The sequence below is a fragment of the Lepisosteus platostomus genome, chromosome 6 (genome assembly GCF_059453375.1).
Source record: "Lepisosteus platostomus isolate fLepPlt1 chromosome 6, fLepPlt1.hap1, whole genome shotgun sequence".
Lineage (NCBI taxonomy): Eukaryota > Metazoa > Chordata > Actinopteri > Semionotiformes > Lepisosteidae > Lepisosteus > Lepisosteus platostomus.
Window position 1 is genome coordinate 28,130,015 of NC_142616.1, and position 10,095 is coordinate 28,140,109.

Sequence of the window (10,095 nt, forward strand, 5' to 3'; positions counted from 1 at the left end):
TCAGCTATTTTAAAAGTAAGCATCCTTCAACACCCTTCAACTCCTTCCTCACTCCCTATCTCATTGCTAACTTTGGTAGGATTTACATAGACATGTCCCTGCTATCTCTCAGCGTTACCCTCTACATTTTAGGAAATGCTATGCTGTCCTGTTTTAGGAAGTAGAACCTGGAATGCAAATTACTTGATTAATATAAATATAGCAAGGGATATTTAATTGTCTTTGTCTCATATACAAAGTACGATGCTGTGATTTCAGTTTAGTAATTTCCATGAAAGATGGTTTCTAATACCAAAACATATACATAGTGGTTCAGGTGGGTAGCTGCATCAGCATGCGTAGGCTGCAAAGGAACAATAGGTTTATTCCATGCTGAAAAAAAGAAGAAAGAGAAAAACATTTCGGCCGTGGAGCCTTCTTCAGGTGTGAGAGAGACAGAGCAGTAGGCAAAGGTAAAGTAGCGGGAGAACAAAGGTTGGGAGGGGGAAGGAGTGAGAGGCGGGAGCAGGGGACAGAAAGAGAGGCCAATCAAGAGGTGTGAAGTCAGAATGGGTGCAGAGAGGTGTGAAATGAAACTTCCAATGAATGGAGAAAACTTAAAAGAACAGTAGCCTGTCGTTAAGAGAAGGGAGAATGTGTGATCCTAGCTGCAGAATAATTTTGGTTTCAGTGCTCTTTCTGATGTATGAGCTCGGAAAACCGTCTTTGAGAACACAGACGGAGAGATTAGAGTGGTCGTGGCCGTCAGAGGTGAAATGAGAAACAATGGGCTTGGAGAGATCTTTAATCTTCACAGCCCTGACGTGTTCTCTGAAGCGGTCTCCGAGTCTCCTTCCTGTTTCTCCAATGTAGATGGCTGGGCATTTACTGCAAGAGATACAGTAAATAAGGTTGCTGGAGGTACAAGATGCTGTCTGGGTGATCCGGAATTGTCCTGAGGGGCCTTGAATGAGTGTGGTGGTGGATGTGTATTTGCAGGTGATACAGCGAGCTCTGTTGCACTATATACATAGTGTACAGTACCACACAAAATCAAATAATTATTTTTGTTGGCCGACTATATTTCTACCCTCGACCCTCCTGGGGCTCAGACACGTGTGTGCTGGAGCTCAGGGAACCCCAGTCACAGTAAGGCTCCGACCCACAACACCTGGACGATGACTTGACATCTGAGCAGGGCTCTACTGTGCCGCCTCTGACACATGAGGCGGCTGCATGGGACCTGCTGCTGTTCTTGGTGCCGTTCCCCAGGCGAATTCATTACACTCGAGTTCCCCCTCCACTGTGCACCGCCATGTCTCCTTGGGTCTGCCTCTTCTTGTTTTCCCTTGTGGCGTCCAGCGTAGCGCTGCTTGTGGCAGAGAGTCAGAGGGGCATTTACAAGACATTGTCTGGCCACTTCCATCTTCCTCTGTGATTACTGTAGTGAGCGGCCTGAGGTCTAAAAGCCTTCGTTGCAGATGGTCATTCCAGTTTGGTCAGTACATCTTTTTCTGCCATAGGCACTTGCTCTGAAAGGTGTCAGACGTCATCTCCTCTGAGATGGTGTTGGTCACCTTCCAGGATTCAGAACCGTAGAGCACAACACTGCGCATGTTACTTTTGAAGACCCCAAGTTTCATTTGTAGTCTCTTTTCTTAGATTTCCACACTGAATAAAGCAAGGAGAAAGCCTGGCTTGAGCAAGCACCTGAATTGGCAGAACTACTTGAGTTAAATGATAATTAATTAAATTAAAGAACACCCTCCTCTGGTCCATGTTAGAGGTTTTTTTAAGTAAACACAAACTTGTGCATAAAGACAAATATGTAACCAATTTGCTTTTGTAAATAAATATGCAACTTTATGGAAACAAATATAAAAACAAGTGTTGGTTAATGATGCTAGAATTTAAAACTTTACAGGAGATTCCAATGTCCTGCAAGATAATAAATTTTAGCCAAATGTTCAGTTATAAACAATATAATGACAAACACAAGGCACAGACAGAGTTTAAAGGAAACACTGTTGCCGGGTGGATTGCATAGACAGCCTTTTTGAGAGACATATTTTAGTCTAAAATGCTTAGGCAACTAGAATCTTCTTATACAGCTGTTGCGTAGAATCAGACGATCTACTGATTTCAATATTTTACTGCTTGCAATGAATGTATGAATACTTCATTAATGTAATATATTTTGCAGCAAAATGTCTGGTTAAGAATTTACTGGAATGTTCTTAAATGGGTCTACTCTGGATTTCCCAAATTAATAATAAAGGTACATTACTTTTTCACAATTCTGCATGTCTTGTGCACAATTAACAAATATCCACAAATATTTAAAAATCCCCCTGCAATTCACATAAAGCCTTGTCCATATATCGGACCCTGTTGTACTACAATGTTACATTTTTAACTAATATAGGATACCAATATTGTATGATTGTACACTTAGATTTCTAAAGAGCTTTTAAAACGTTTCCTATAGAATAATAATTCTCAAACCAAAAACTTAGGGACTCTAATAAGATTAATCTATTGAGAGGCCTCAAAATGAGGTGACATTATTTGTGGGGTACACAAGGAATCTGTTTCATAAGATGAGAAGAGTAATCAAGTCATATCAGATAATGAGGGTAAGCGGCAAGCCAATCAACACAGGAAAAGAAATGCAAGTGAACTTCAATATATTCATTAGAACTAGGCAAGAAACAGGAAAAGCACATTCAATAGTGGCAAGTGCAAAGCATTACATGCAGGTAGAATATGAAGTCAAATGATGACATGGTTACACCCAACAAATGCCTTAGGTTTTACCTAACATCACAGATAAATGTCTAAGTCTCAGTTTTTTTTTTATCCCAGTTAGTTGCAAATGAAGATAAAGAGCAAGCCTAGAAACGCACAATGACAGTAAGCATTCCACTGAAGTATAACACAGATAAGACACAAAAAGCACTGTTAGAGCTGGTTCTCCTTTCCAGAGGTGTATGAACAGAAGACTCATGACTTGCACTTTTTTGCCATACTGCACTCCAGTGGAACAAGCCCTTCGAATGAAACACACATCATTTTGAGTTATTCTGAAGTCAGTCTCTTTCAGACCGGTGTCTGCAGAAAAGGGTAGGAGTGGGTGGAAAGGTCTCAAGACCTGACTGAGAAACCACAGGGTTGTACATATCTTTCACAATGAGAACACAAAACTATTTTGTAATTTTAAGCTGCATTCCACAACACTTTGCAAAAAAAACAACAAGATGACGCAACATACAGAGGGATGAAATGAAGATAAAGTTGTCCTTCTAAAATTTAAAGTCGGCCTGCTTTTGGAATACCAGTACTTGATGAAAGAGGCATTGGCAGATACCACGACACTAAGACTCGCATTGTGAGCAAGTTTGAATATTTTCATGTTCTACCAACTGTGGCTCCTTTTTCAAAGGCCAAAAGGAAGACAGTCTTTAAATATTTATGAATCAGCTTATATGTTTGCCTCCTTCATTAGTATTATTTATACAAGATCCTTGAGGCCCTAAAATAGATAACACTGATGTGGCACAGCTTTAATTGCATTCCTGCCAATGGCCAGAGATGCACTGAATATGAGGTGGCAAGCTCATAGCACAGTCTCAGTCAAGATCCTGACCTCATGAGATTTGTATAATGTCACAAAGATAGTGACATTCTTAGGTTTCACTGCTTTAAAAGGCCATTTATGTTTAAGTACTGCATCTAAATGTATCAAATAACATTTCTTTGGATGACAAGTAATTCCATTCACAGCATACATGAGCACAGTTCACCATGAGCATAGAAAACTGCCTTCATTGAATATAGCGTGGAATGTGCTATTCCCCCTTCAGACAGTGAAAGTTCTCAAAAATATCTTTCTGTTTCAGCTTTGGTGCCACACAGACCTCATGTGGCACCAGGAGAGTGCATTTGGAGGATCCTAAAACATCTTGTCCCGTGATGGTTGCAAATACACTTTGCTATATGGGCATACCTTTTATTCCAAACCTAACAGTGGGACTTCACTGTTCCTGATGTTCTCAAGCCACAGTAAGTAAAATTAGCCCCAACACCCCTAAAAGAGGAAACAAAGTCTTATAACAAGAGAACTGCCTTAATTCAGAAAGCAGAAGGATCGGATGGCAACATGCAGACTTTCAAAAACACTAAGGTGAAATTTTAAGACTCATCCAGCAGCTTGACTTGTCATTTGAAGAACTATCCATTACCCCGTTACGAAAAGACTTTAAATGCAAACTACAGGTGTGAACAAATTTAGATCTACAGAGAAAGTTACAGAAAACCTGTCTAATATTGTTGGTATATGTGTCCTACTGTTAATTCTCATGATTAAGTCTGATTCTGGCGAATCTGTACCAATATGCTGATTTTATAAGGGCTTTTTCTGCAAACGCAATAAAGAAAAATGCCAACTGTGTCGGATAGGGAGCTCAATTTTGCGAGAGCTGATCACGTGTATTCAACCTATTTTATAATTGGAAAACACCGGTTGACAAACACAAAGACACTGATTGTGTAAAGGACCACTGAGCCTACTGCCGAACGAAATAATTATGCGTTCTTTAACACAATGTAGAGCACTAATAAATGTATTTGAATACCAAACTAGGAGAATACAATAGCTACAATCACCTTTAAGACCATTACAGCTTCAGTGAGCCGACCAATTAAACCTTTAAAACATATTAAATCAGTACAGGAAACAACGTCATACTGTTTACATTGAACTTTTACAAAATCAAGGTGAAACTTCAACAACGTGCCTACATATCCGCGCTCGGATGCTCCAAACCCCCTGCACCTACCGACGCACTTAAAAGGTCTTGCTGTCTGTAGTTTTAATATATAGTATTATTCGACTGAACCGAGAGCCTTCTTTTTCATCATTCCCTGTGTTCTTTTAAAAGTTTGAAACAGCAACTGTAAGTACAGCTTGCGACGATACTGTTCATTCGTAGTTAAACTACTTTCTCAACAAAGAAAATCACAGCCAACAATTAAGCGCAGTGAAGTAGCTTCAATAGCCGGGGCCTCTGGGGGCTACCAACAACATGTATTAACATGTACAGTATATCCAACTACTCGGTGTGCTAGCCAAGGAGCGCAGAAACAACCCCCTCCGCTAGCTGCGATTTTATTTCACGGTACTTGGTGCGAAACGCCACGAACGTCTCAATCTCGCACGCAACCAGCTCTCTCCTCCGGTCTCAAACCATAGGCAAGAAAACCTCACAGACAAAAACACAAGTTCAGCTCTCTTTACTTACTCAGTTCCGTTCTGCAGGAAAGGTTGATAGTAACGACTGAGATCCACCCAAACCTACCCTGGTGAACTCTTTCAGCCCATCTCCCACTGACTTCCTACCTATCCCGAAGCTCTGTAGGGGGAGGGAGGTCCTACGCCGTTTTGTTTCCCCGGAAGCTTGTTTACACAGGATTCTGGGAATCGTAGTATTAGCAGAATTTCTCGCTGTCGTTATGCTGGATTTTTTTTAACTTCAATTGTATTGGAGAAAGCGGTTAGAAAATGGATGGATGTAATTTCTCTGAGCTATGATTTGAAACTGAACTAGTCCGAAAGGCGCCGGCAACGAAAGACGAAAAGATCAAGTAAACAAAATTGAATACCATTATTGCGGTAATAATTACAGTACCGCATTGTAATACAGCTCTCTTAAATAATAATTTAACATAAAAAGAACATCATTAACATAGCCCAAATTGTGTAAATATACATAACAATGTAATTTAAGAATTTTATTGAACATTTATTTGAATAGACGGGAAATGGCATTATTACAATTTTCTAAAGGAAAAAAAAACAAGCCCAATATTGCATTAAACAAAAGGATAAAAGTACAATAAAAGGACGATTTATGCAACGGATCGGGACAAACTGCAAAAACTACAGTTAATGAGAACAGGATCCAAAGCACATGAGACCCTTTGACGGAGGTTCTGTGTGAGCAAGAAAGTGGATAGAAAGATGAGAGATGCAGGCAGAAATTAAATCCCGTTTTTTATGGTTACTGTAATTTAAATCTATGCATGTTATAAATTTAAAAGCAGAAACTGTCTTGGACCAGACCAACAACCCAACCCATTCTACTCAGGATGTCCAAATTCAAAAAAGTCTATTGACCGTGTATATTATTGTCCTCCAGAAGACATGAATGGATACTATGTGGAATTGCATATAAAAGTGAGAACAAGTGGCTCATACTTACGCAAAGGGTTGTGGGAGCATGGAACTAGCTACCCAGCTATGCTGTTGACAATGGAGTCTTGCAGAAATCATATTTGGAGGAGAACCTTGAATAAATTATTCGCTAACCATATGTGAGCTGAATGGCCTCTTGTTTGTAACCTGTCTTATGATCTTCTGTTTTCACTAGGTGAGATGATGGTGGAAAGCAATCATCCTCTTAAAAGCCCAAGAGAGAGATATAAGATAAGATCACTTTATTAGCCCTATACAATTTCTGTCATTAGGAATTTGTCTTTCCAAATAATCCAACTTGCTCTCCATGAGACACACAGACAGGGAGAGCACAGGGTCAGCCATTTATACAGCACCCCTGGAACAGCTGGGGTTAAGGGTCTTGCTCAGGGGCCCAACAGAATAGGATTCCTCTGCCGGCCACGGGATTTGAACTGGCAATCTTTCAGCCACAGGGGCAGATCCTTAGCACAGTGCCACCACAGTGCCATATCTTTGGTGTCATTGCTGCTGCCTCATGATTACAGGTTCCCGGCTTTGATTCTGGCCTCCAGCATTTTTCCACATGAAGTTTGCATTTTGTCCCCACATTTGCATGGACCTTCAATACGTTTTCTAGCAAACAAAGAGGTGCTGGCTACGTTTGCCAGGTTTTCCCAGATTGTCCCTTCCTCCCTTGATCTGGTGCCCCAGGAGTGTGGTCTCCCCTTGGCGAGTCCTGCCTTGCTCCCTGTGGGTGTGGGGTGGGCTCTGGCCTCACCCTGACAAGTTCCAGCTTCACTGATGATGAATGAATTTGTACTGCAAGTGTTATACATGGATGCAGTAAAACTATGTACTGTTATCATCAGCAATGATGATCAAAGACACTAAAGTGTCTCTGTTTTTTGCCTCCCCCCCCAAAACACTTGAGGTTCTAATTAACATTTGTTTTCAAAGGTTAATAAATACTATGGTGATGTGATAAATTTACGACAGCATCTAAGCTCAGTAGTTCAACAATTAACCAGTGTGACAGAGTAAGAATTAATGTCCTTATTATTATTATGCATGTGCAAAGTGTGGATTTTAGGAGTATCTTTGTGTCTCAAACAGGCTGTGGGCCTGCCTTGTGCCCATTATGGGCTTTGGGTACAATTGATCTATACCAGGAATAAGCAGCCTACTGATAATGGATGGATGGGAACCTTCGTGCAGTATGTTATGCCATGTTAATTTGTAAAGCTAAAAAAAACTTCCTGGAAAGGCCCTTAGATTGTTTCACAGTCTATTGCTTTGTGCCACAGGGGTGGGCAGTGATAAAAGTGAAGAGGTCACAAAGCACAATATATTCATCTGGGAGAGCTGGTAGGGTGGAGGCAGCCCCTTCAAAGGCCTTACAAGCAACAGAGACAAAAGAACACGTCTGCAGAGTTTTTATCCAGACTAATGGAGAATGTGTGTTTGTGCTGTGTTCATCAATGATTGCACCCTCATCAATCATGGCTTAGATGCTTCCATTACAATGTACCACAACCAGCCTTTCTGCTTACGCAGAAATAATCCTTATGGCATGAGAGCAAGAGGGGACTCAGCTTTTAAATGAAAATGCTCAATTTAAGAGGTCAGATGCCTGTATTGACAGAAAAGAACTCTGACAATATCTGAAGGCTAGTATAACACCATATAATTTATATATCAATCGTTTTTCATCTCAAGGAATGATACAGTGTTATTAATAAAATTTTACTGCTCTTTGGGGTTTTCATTTCTTTAATATTCTTTTTTAAAATACAGAACAAACTTGCAGAACTGTAGGACCTTCACTGCTGAATGTGATGGACAACATTTATTCTGTAGTAACTGGTATAGAAACAACTTTAAGACTCATTTTTATACTATTTCACATAACTTATTCTAAGTACAAATCCATTTATTCTTATACAGAACCCGCTCCAATATTTAACCATTCTTTTATTGATTGTTATGTTGCTATGGCAATGTTTAGCAGAGAATTCTAAGACGTACAATGAAAGTCGAATTGCAATCAAAATAATTTTCAGTGGTAACTCCTGTTCGCTGGGTTTTTAGCAAAAAAATAGTTAAAATTGTTGTATTTATTCCTTCTAGTCTTCAGACATTCACTGCACTTTTTATTTGTACAATAAGCCAAGTGGATAATTTACTAATTTTACAGTATACCTGTGATCAAAGCAATTTTCTGTCTTCCCCGTCTGCCATATTGAAAGTAGATATTGTTAAAAAGACAGTGATGCTTGCTTTAGCTGATCTACACATCTAAACCACAGTCTGCCCAATAGCTCAACTCGTTTGCTAATTAAGGAAAGCTCTGAGGTTCCATGCTCATCTCCTTTCTCTATTGCAACACCAGAGAGTCTTAATTTCATTAAGAAGAGACCTTCCTTAAGAGGGGTCATATTATATTATAGCGATGACAATATTGATTTAATCCACTGCAACACATGCTGAACACACTTTCTCATTGGCATCTTCCTTTTTTCTTGTTTTACTGCTCTTAGCATTTCCCATGCTTGGACTTTTATTTTCAAACGATTCATTTTGAAATACTGTCGGACTGAGGTCCGAAATGGAAAAGACCCCTGCTATATGCTGAACTAGAACAAACAAAGAAAAACATAACTGTCCTGGCTTTCTCCCTCATCTCCCCCTGAAACTTACACACATATGAGAAGTGTAGCAGGTGCTCCTGTAACAAAACAGGCTCCTTATTGGAAAATAAAGTCAAGTTGAGCTTGACTTTACATCTTAATGACCACAGCAGGTGGCAGTGCATAGAGCCAAACCCCAAATATCTGTTAATATCATTAATGTCCTCGCACGAGGTAACAGTGACCTTTCACGGACAATTAGTGGCAGCTTATAAAAAAAAAAAACAGAATGCTTTCTACACAACTGAGACAGAATTTCTCAAATCCTCCTTAACTGCTGCTTTAACACAGTTCACCTTTCTTTACAGGCATTTCCCCTTTGAGAAAGGACGAGGGATTCCCCTTTCCTGCAGCTGGAGCGTATAGTCAGGTGACAGAATGAAAAGCGTGCAAACAACGAGGAGCCTGATTTCAAACAGCCAATTCACAGGTCTGGGAAACTACACAGCAACTGAGCACAGAGTGCAAAAGAACAAACCCAGGGAGTGATACTCATTTGGCAACCGCAAATGGGAATACTACCTTATTTACTTCTACAGAAATGCAATGGGATATGCCAACACAGGGCTGACTTCCCAGTTTCCTAAATGGCAGCCTGCCCATGTGAAAATACAGAATCCGTGGAGCAACACTGCTTCCTTTCACTGAAATTAGAACTCAGAAACAATAGCAGAGGAACATATTTAGAATGCAGAGAAACATATAATTCTGAATTAATAAATCAGTGGGCGCCAATCCTGATACAAATGCAATATCCTTTGAATGACTGCTTCTGACTTTTGGCACTTATTTTAAGCCCTGAGATGAGGCTCATCTCTATTTTATGTGACATATCCTTCTGCATAACCTGAAACAACAAAAGCTCATCCAGACTGACAGCAATGAGCAAGCTGACAAGTTAGAGAGTCTGAAGAAACATTACTGTCTGGATGGGATGTATACTTTGGGGTCTGAACACTGGACTGTTGGTGTTTTTTTTATTTCAGGACAGCAACAGTGTCTAGAATCCACAACATTACATGCAAAAGAACCATTTTATATATATATAGTTTATGGGTAGAAGCTGACAGATTTGAAAGAAACAATACTTGTTCAGGTAGGTATTTCACAAAATGTGTTAGTTTCTGTTTGCGTGTCTAGAATTCCACTGTCCCCAGTGCCGGGGGCCTGAGTTCACAGCAGCTCAGCAATGAT

General features: G+C 40.1%; 1 protein-coding gene across 7 annotated transcripts in view; it reads right to left on the bottom strand.

Annotated features, from left to right (window-relative positions):
• Positions 1-5,429, bottom strand: part of plekha1b (pleckstrin homology domain containing A1b) — a 42,739-nt gene extending 37,310 nt beyond the window's left edge. For 4 of the 7 annotated variants that reach the window (XM_088635191.1, XM_088635196.1, XM_088635195.1 and 1 more), the window contains exon 1: positions 5,280-5,422. The gene's annotated coding sequence lies outside the window, so the exon portion shown is untranslated. Of the gene's footprint in view, positions 1-5,279 lie in introns of all 7 variants that reach the window. The other 3 variants (XM_088635192.1, XM_088635194.1, XM_088635193.1) reach the window with 3 other exon arrangements.
• Between the last annotated feature and the right edge of the window lie 4,666 nt (positions 5,430-10,095).